An 8,260-nucleotide genomic window follows, 5' to 3' on the forward strand; every position below is an offset into this window, starting at 1 on the left:
CCCCTCAGCACCTCCTGCATGCCACAGAGCATGCTGATCACAGCGGGCGGGGGGCCCTGGGTGGGGGAAGTGCTGACCTGCTGGGCACCCACTATATTTTCCTGTGGGGGCTCCAGGGCCGGAGCACCCACGGAGTCAGCGCGTATGCCTACCATGACATCGTCCCTGTTTTTTCCTCCCTTTTTTATCTTCAGAGACTTTCAGCTGGTCTGCCTCTCACCTTCTCCTGGACCTCAGAACAAGTGTATATATTCTTCACATATAACACACCACTTCCTCCTTTTTCCCTCCTGCCTCTCCTGCATGAACAAGCTATGCCCCTCTCTACCCGTATTCCAGCCATGAGATTTATCCCACCAAAGCTCTGTGATGCCAATTAAGTCATAATTTAGCATATGTACTAATTCTTCCAGTTCCTTCTGTCAAGTAAGGTGAGTGGTGATAGGACAGTCCCTCTCTGGAAGAGCTTACACACTAGGGACAGGAGCAGGTGCTAGACAGAAATGAACAAACCCATTCTAATGTGGGATCATTGGAGCTGGAGTGCTTCCGAGGAGATTTCTCTAGCAAGAACATTCAGACTCAACGGATGATATTGTGCCCTAGGTATGGTATTCCTCCCCAGGTATACTCAGATCTTGATTCTGATCTCACACACTCTGGTGTCAATCAGGAGTAACTCCACTGAAGCTAGTAGAAGTCTCTAGTATAAAACTTGTTTAGAGACCAGAAACAGACTCATAATTCTTTTCACTGACATGCTCCCGCTGCTGTACCTGGCTGCTGTATATATGTCATAGGTCTGATTCGCCTCTCATGTGCACGGGTTTTACAGCAGCATAGGAGACAATGGATTTACTCCTGACATACACCAATGTAGAAGGAGAATCAGCCCCATATCTAGTCTTTAGGTCTGACTATTTTACAGACTAGGGGCCATATTTTCATCTAGGACAAATCAATGGAGCAGTGACAATTTGCACTAGCCAGGACTGCAAAGTAAAATATCTAATATGCACTGTTTCGTGACATTAGATTTATTATCAAGGAAGCAATCCGTAATCTGCAATAGTCTGCACCCCATCCTAACCATGGAGTTCGCCATTCTTTCCAGTGCTAATGGAATGGAAGGTTTGTATGTTCCCCTGTCTCCTTCGGTTATGCCAACGCAACGTAAGAGATGTTTTTGAGGGCTCCAGGGTGCTAAAATGTAATCAAGTGATATGTTGCAATTAGTGCCTGTTGGTTTAAAATTTTCATACATCAATGGAGTCCAAGACGGTTTTATACACACACATACTGAAAAGAAATCGTCCCCTATTCTGCAGGACAGTGATCTGCAAGTTCACTTGGTGAGTATTTTGTGCCAGCTATTAACTGTGAATAATACTTGGAATAATTTTTGTAATTAAATTGGCGTTTCTGAGCTGCCGGATTTTGGCCACCGTCTTGCAGGGGAAATAAGATGACATCATCTGTGAGAGTTACAGTGTGAAATAAACCAGTTTCCATCCTGCTTCGTGACTAAAGCATCTGCAGAAGAGCTCAGTATTTCATAGGGTGTGGTGAAGTTTTCCCTGTTTACCCAGAATGGAAACTGGGTTCAAGCTATCTGACATCACTTCCCATAACGTCCAGGGCAGAGGGCTGTCTGAGCCGAAGCCAAACTGAGCGAGTTGAATTGCTTTTTGACCCGAACCTGAGTCAGCATCACCTCAGGCAACGGTGAATGCAGTCCCCTGCTGCGCTGGGTTTCTGCCGGGCAGTGAGAGGATCTGTGACTCCTCTGTGCACTAACTCTGCTGCACACGCGGCGTAGCAAGGTGTCAGCGGCTGGCAGGAACGGGGTGTGCAGCCCCCACCCCCACCCCAGGGGTAGGAGGAGGAGAACTGCCCCAAACCAAGCCGGAGAGGGTTGGGTTGTTTTCTGATCCTACTCAAACCTGACACTTGTCGTTGGGTCCTGTTGGGTTCAGATGGGGTTGCGGGACATATAAGATGGACAGTGTCATGTGGTCCAATAGTTAGGGCTCTGGAATGAGACTTGGAGGAGTTGTGTCCAGTCCTCACCGTGATCTTGGGCACATCACTTTGCCTCTCACAGCCTTTGTCTCTCTTGTCTATTTAAACTATAAGCTCTTTGGGGCAAGGAGCGTCTTTCATGATGTAGAAGTATAGTATGCCTAGCACTTGGGCTGGCCAGCAACCAGGAATTGGGTTTCATGAAAAACATCAGAGGCTCTGTTCGCGTCAGGACCAACCCAAGACCTGTGGAAATTTTTAATGAAAAACCAGCAAGAGAAAGATCCCATAGTCTAGGCACTCACCTGGAATGGGAGAGACCCAGATTCAGGTAATAGAATCTCAGGGTTGGAAGGGACCTCAGGAGGTCATCTAGTCCAACCCCCTGCTCAAAGCAGGACCAATCCCCAATTTTTGCCCCAGATCCCTAAATGGCCCCCTCAAGGATTGAACTCACAACCCTGGGCTCTGATGCAGGCAGAGCAGGGTCTCAAAGCTGGTCTTTTCCAGCCCACGTGAGCACCCTCACCACCAAGCGATTGGCAGTCCAGAACTGGGGTGCTCACTCACTTCCATCCTGGGCCCAAGGAAGTGTCAGTGAGACATAAATAGCCATGAGAAGTTTTCGTTTGGATGAATCAGCATTTTCCCTCGAAAGAAATTGTCAAAAAATTCCCGGCTGGCTCCACCTCGCCCCGTGGGGCTCTCATCTTAATAGGTGTCACTTTTCCATCAGGGAGGCTCAGAAAATGCCCATCCCAAATGAAAATCTCTATTTCCATATTCACCCAAGAGATGACGAAGGGTGAGAAATGGGCTTTCTCAGCCACTGGGTTGAGTAAATGGGAACACCCCTGCTCCAAGCCATTACAGAGTGAGGACTTAAGTGCGGCTCATATGGTGCATAGCTCTCGGGCTGAGCCTGTTCATTGGAGTGAATTTCCTCTGTAATGGGTACACTTAAAAAGAAGCTGCCAAGAGGAGGTGCTCTCTAGGGGAGAGGGCACTGGACTGGCCTGGGATGCAGGAGAGCTGGGTTCTATTCCTGGTTCAGGTACGGTTGGGCCAATCACTTTCCCTCTGTTTCTTCCCCCACTGCCTGCTTTGTCTGTGTAGATTGTAAGATCTGTCTCTCACTAGGTGTCTGGGCAGTGCCTGGCACAATGGGGTGCCTGCTTGCAGCGCTAATGCCATCTATATGGAAATAGGGATTGTCCTCGTCCTCATCTAGTGTAAACTGCCCCAGCTTTACCGACTTTTGATTTACACCAGCTCAGGATCTGGTCTGAGCACCTTATCCAGCTGTTCTTAAAGTCAAAGTAGGCAATGTTTCCCTCTTAGCCTTGTGCAAAGGCAAGAAGGAGAGATCGAGATCATAACCTTTTGTTACTCTGTTAAGGATGTCAATAAAAATTTTCATCTAAAGGAAAAAAATAAAATAAAAAAAACAAACCACATTGTTTCCCTTTAAGCCCACGAGTGTGAAACGTTCCCGTCACCCTACAGCCGTTATGTAACAGACCTCATTGGCTTAGATCCAGGCAAAGACTGGCACGAAGAGACTATTTTCCAGATGCATCCCCTGGTAGCTCTGAAAAGTGTGTGTGTCACAGGACAGGGCAAAGCCGACGGGCTTTGCTCAGACCGGGTGCACACGTGCAGCACCTCAGCCCGGAAAAAGAAAGAGTCAAGGGGAATGGAGCTGCAAACGCCTTGGGACGGCCAGGACCCTAATGCGCGGTGGAGTCAGTTCTCTGGTTACACACAACCAGGAAGAGCCCCCAAGTTCGTTCAGTGAAGCTTTAATCGAGCCAGGGCGGGTAACGTAGTAGTGAAGACACGGCGGCTCAGGGGTCAACGTGGGCTAGAAACTCGACTTCCTGATGGGCTTGTACTCGGGTGCCAGCCTGCATTACGCTTGTGACCTCTGCTAGCTAGATTCAAGCTAGTTATGGGTGTGCCTACCAGTGTACAGTGACTCTGTCAGTGAGTAGCATAGACAGACCCACAGACAACTCTCTGTTAACAATGAATAACTGCCCCCTCCCCCGTCCTCGGGGAGCATATCAGCGTAGCTCCACTGAACGCTGGCAGTTTACACTAGCTGGGGACCTGTCCCATCGTTCCTGGAGATAATATAAATAAGCAGGCCCTGGGTCGCATTCACACTGCTCTGGCAGTGGAAAGTAGCTCCAGTGTGACTGAGAATCGGGCCCAGTTGTGGATCTAGCACTTTTTTCTTCCGGCACATGAGCTGTTAGGGCCGGACAGCACCTGGCCTGTGTGGGTGCACAAAGGGGGTGGGGTGTGTGAAAGGGGTGCAGCTTGCTTGCAAGGCTGTGTAAGGACTCTGCCCCGGGGAGGTGGGGCGGGGGCTTTTGCAGGGATGGGGCCTCTCTAACTTGAGAACAAATTGTGCCATAATGCTCAGCCGTTTGCTATACAACCCCTTGGGGCCTGATCCTGTGTGCTGCCCTGCCCCTCCCCTGCCCCGCTGCCCCCTTCATCTTCCTCACTTTCCATCTACCACATCTCCTCTCCTCTTCTTGCCCCTTCCTGCTTCCCTAGGCTCCTGCCCCTTAGGGGATGGGGCTCCATGTTCCTGTCCCTTTGAGAACAGCCCCGCTCAGGCAGGAGAGGTACTCCCTGGGCAAGTACCGAGTCTGTCCTGTCCTGGCTGAGCTTGCAAAGCCACTGATGGGACTTGGATGCCCAAATCTTGTCTATTTTAACGGGAACTGGGCACCCAAACCCCGTAGGCAGCTTGCACCATCTCAGCTCCCCCGTCCCAGTGTAACTGCAGCCAGCTCAGTACAGTGACACCGAGGATGAATTTGGCCCTCTCCATTCGTTCCATCCCTCCCCTACCCTCTGCCCCCCACCGTAGTGGTCTAGTCTCTCCCAGAATCCCCAACCGTCCACAGAAACGACGAGGGTGTTGTGCCTGCAGATGCCAGAGGAGTCACGGCTGCTGTGGAAATTCCCCATGGCCTCACTGGTATTTCTTCTCCCTGCTCTGCCTCTCTTCTGGAGGAGGGAGCTTGGACTGGGCTCTCCCCTGAGCCCCCTCAGTGCTGCTGCAGGGGTTGTCGTGACGTGTGGGGCGCTCCCCGCTCTGGAGGGGCAGAGCAGGTGGCCTCTGCAGCAAGCCCACCCCTGTGGGGCACGACAGCGGGGATGGGTATGGAGCTTGATGGCACCAAGCATCAACACCAGGCCCTTGGGCTGAGCCTAAGGCTGACCCCTCATCTATCCAAGCTGCAGCCTGGGGCAGAGTCAGGTTCTTAACGGCCTGACTAACGCTGCCTGTAACTCGTGCAGCCAGGACCGCGGCTGCTTTGGCCAGTGAGGCACTGGGTATGCCTGCACTGCAATGAAAAACCCGCCATGCCAGCTGAATCACTCTCCTGGGGCTCGGGCTAAGGGACTGTTTAACGGTGGTGTAGACGTTTGGGCTTCCGGCTGGAGCCCGGGCTCTCGGACACTGCAAGGTGGGAGAGTCCCGGAGCTTGGGGGGGCTGCAGCCAGAGCCAGCAGGTGATTAAACAGCCCCTTCGCCCGAACCCCATGAGCCAGAGTCAGCTGGCGGGTTTTTCATTGCAGTGTAGACCTACCCTCTAAGTTCAAGTGAGCGCCTGAGACTTTGTGGCCATGTAGCCTGAGACCTTCTACCCCGACGGCCTGCTTAGGTGTCTAATATGCACTCCTTCCGTCGTTTGTGCATGGAGCGTGTGGGGCGGGGGGAGTTCAAAGCCAAGGAAAATATTCTTGGGCTCTGGCTGGGGCACTAGGAGAACAGAAAGCGCCGTGAGTAATTTAGTTAATAAGTTTAGAAACACACCATGAGCCGGTTGGCACTTCCGGCAAGCGAAGCGTAGCCAGCCAAAGCTTGGCCTGCAGCAGCCGAGTCACACTCGAGGCGGGGTTTCAAGTGCGCGGCGCGAGGAATGAAGGGCTGTCTCGTCCCCGGGCCATTCAGTCAGTGTGACAGGCTGCGTGAATGGCGACTCATCGGCGTCCTCCCCTAGTGCCTGCGGCCCCTTGCTCCACGGAGGTGTGGCGGCTCTTTCAATGACGCAATGCATTGCTTCCCCCGCAGTGCCATTGGCTGGCATCCTGGGGGGCTGGAGCCAAGGGCTTGGCCACACTCTTTCCCTGCCTTCCCAGTTCCTGTCCGTCTGTGCCAACGAGGGAGGAGCACCCGGTTCGGTGATGCAGGTAGTCTCGAAGGGACTGGAGGGGCAGGCCTTTCTCCCCCAGCCGGGTGCATGGTCAGGGTCGAGGTGGGAGAAGTTTTTCTGACACACAGTTCATCGGCTGAAAAATGCACTTTCGGTCGACCTGGAATTAGTCACAAATTTGATATGAGTTTGCGGACACGTTTCAGACAATTTTGTTGTTCATAAGGCAGCAGCTAGGCAGGGGTAGCCTTTACCTCCGGGGTTAAGGCATTAGCTGGGCTGTAGCAGACCCAAGTTCAATTCCACTCCTCTCCCTCACCTAGAGGAAAGATTGGCATGTGGGTTTCCCATGTTCCAGGAGAGTATCTTGCCTCTGGGTCTCCCTCAATCTTTTCTGCTGAAGCTGTTTCACTTTTTGTAAATAATTAAGTAGTCACTGGGGCAGGGACTTGAGTCTCCCACATCCTAGGTAAATGCCCTGATCACCAAGCTGTAGAATCAGTCTCACACTCTTTCCTTGGCCCAATGACTATTCGTTGTCACTAGGAGTGACTCTGAATTGCCACCGTGAATTGCCCTGAGCAGCCACGCGGGGTGAGATCACCGAATACATGTTAACGACCTACCAGAGAAAATGCAAATACGACGGTGCCAAGCCGCTGCGTAAATCAGGGGGCAGCAGCAAAGGACAAGCGCCTCACTTCAGCTCCAGCGAGCGAGTTATCAGACAAACAGCAGATGCAGGCTGCGCGGCAGCACGTGGGGTTAGCAGAGCGTGAGCACCTCTCCCCGCTGTCTGATAAGAGGGCACACGAGGCCTGATGCATGAAGGAAGAGCCCAGCTGAGTGAGTGCTAATCTCTGAAATGCTTCCAAGAAGGGCACTGGCAAGGTTAAAGCGTGTGGCAAGAGAAAGAGAGAAAGGAGCTTTCAGTAACAAAATGAGGAGGTACAGGGTAGCCAGGATACAGCTCTCCCGGGAAAGAAAGAAAACTTTTGCAGCAAAGCAGTTAAGATTTCCAGACAGAAGAGTGGTGCAGAGTTATGGCTGTAATTAGTTTCAAGCAAGGGTGTCAAACTCCTTTCATGTGGTGGGGCCTGCTCCAATACCCTGCCACATTCAGCAAATGTTATTAAAATAGAAATAGATCATGTTTGTCATTATTGACATTTATTTTTGATTTTAGGGACAGCTGCTCCCCGATACCTGGCACATCTTAGCATGAACCAATGCATCAACATTTGGAGCAAACCACTGGGCTGAGGCTATCTTGAGTATAGAATTCAGGAGTAAGTCTGTGGAGAACATAGTTTAAATGTGTGGATATTTATGATTTGCACACATATGTGCTCCCAACCATGGAAAGAATTCTTGATGCAAAGGACTTCAGTTTGAGATCATTTGATCCCAGATATTGATAAAACTTGGGAACACTAATATTGGAAAACTTGCCATTCAGGGAGGGATAGCTCAGTGGTTTGAGCGTTGGCCTGCTTAAACCCAGGGTTGTGAGTTCAATCCTTGAGGGGGCCATTTAGGGATCGGGGCAAAAATCAGGGACTGGTCCTGCTTTGAGCAGGGGGTTGGACTAGATGACCTCCAGAGGTCCCTTCCAACTCTGATATTCTATGATTCTATGAATATGTTTGTGATGATCTGTACCTTGGGGGAATACCCTGCACCCCCATATTCATCCTTATAATATGATTGTGTGGTATCCAATGCAAAGTTTATCATGTCGGGTGTCTTCAGAAGGCTCATGATGCACTGAGCATTGTTGTTATAGTGATGGTATAGTAATTGTTGTTATAGTAATGTTATGTTATAGGTTGTAATTTCATGTATATAGTTATGAGGCTGAAAATGTGTCCTCATGGCTTAAAACAAGCCCAGACAAATACTCTCCAAGAGCAGAGGGGCAGTTCACACCTCGTCAGGGTATGTATGGGACAAACTCAGTCCAGCGTCACAGGAACAAAGGACACTGTCTAGGCAGCAACAAAGGATCTGTTGGACTCTTGAGTGAGTCACCCCGCTTCCTTTGGACAGTTTGGAAC

General features: G+C 50.9%; 1 long non-coding RNA gene across 2 annotated transcripts; it reads right to left on the reverse strand.

Annotated features, from left to right (window-relative positions):
* Positions 1-951: 951 nt before the first annotated feature.
* LOC144280327 (uncharacterized) lies at positions 952-6,968 on the reverse strand. Of its 2 annotated transcripts, XR_013348768.1 has the most exons (3): positions 6,830-6,968; positions 5,864-6,363; positions 952-1,203 (listed from the first exon to the last, which is right to left on the reverse strand). It is a non-coding gene; the product is annotated as an uncharacterized LOC144280327 (long non-coding RNA). The 2 variants fall into 2 exon arrangements; XR_013348767.1 differs by lacking the exon at positions 952-1,203 and having other exon boundaries at positions 3,809-6,363.
* Between the last annotated feature and the right edge of the window lie 1,292 nt (positions 6,969-8,260).

Source organism: Eretmochelys imbricata, chromosome 25, assembly GCF_965152235.1.
Source record: "Eretmochelys imbricata isolate rEreImb1 chromosome 25, rEreImb1.hap1, whole genome shotgun sequence".
NCBI classification, from domain to species: domain Eukaryota; kingdom Metazoa; phylum Chordata; order Testudines; family Cheloniidae; genus Eretmochelys; species Eretmochelys imbricata.